The following is a 621-nucleotide window of genomic DNA, read 5'->3' on the forward strand; positions in this document are numbered from 1 at the left end:
CTTTGCATGAATGCTCGCTTCTGAAGCGTTTTGAAAGTGAGTGCTTATCTGTGTTTGCTGGGCATAATTTCTTGACGTCGTGTTGGGTGAGTGTTTGTCTGCTTGCTTTGCATGAATGCTTCAGAGCGTGTTGAGTGAGTGTTTTTCTGTTTATATTGCGTAAATGCTCCTGTCTGTGTTGTATGACTGTCCTGACTGCCATAACTCAGCCACCGTGGGAGTCGAGCAGACTGCTCCGGTGCCAGTGCCAAGCCTGGATAGATGGGGAGGTCTGGCAGAGTGAGTGTTTGTATGTTTGCTTTGCATGAATGTTTCTGAGCGTGTTGAGTGAGTGATTGTCTGCTTGCTGTGCATGAATGCTTCTAAGTGTGTTGAGTGAGTGTTTGTGTTTTTGCTTTGCATGAATACTTCTGAGCGTGTTCAGTGAGTGTTTGTCTGTTTGCTTTGTATGAATGCTTCTGAGTATTTCGAGTGGGTGTTTGTCTGTTTGCATTGCATAAATGCTCCTGTCTGCGTTGTATGACTGTCCCGACTGCCATAACCCAGCCACCGTGGGAGTCGAGCAGACTGCTCCGGTGCCAGTGCCAAGCCTGGATAGATGGGGAGGTCTGGCAAAGTGAG

This window comes from Penaeus monodon, chromosome 34 (genome assembly GCF_015228065.2).
Source record: "Penaeus monodon isolate SGIC_2016 chromosome 34, NSTDA_Pmon_1, whole genome shotgun sequence".
Classification (NCBI taxonomy): domain Eukaryota; kingdom Metazoa; phylum Arthropoda; class Malacostraca; order Decapoda; family Penaeidae; genus Penaeus; species Penaeus monodon.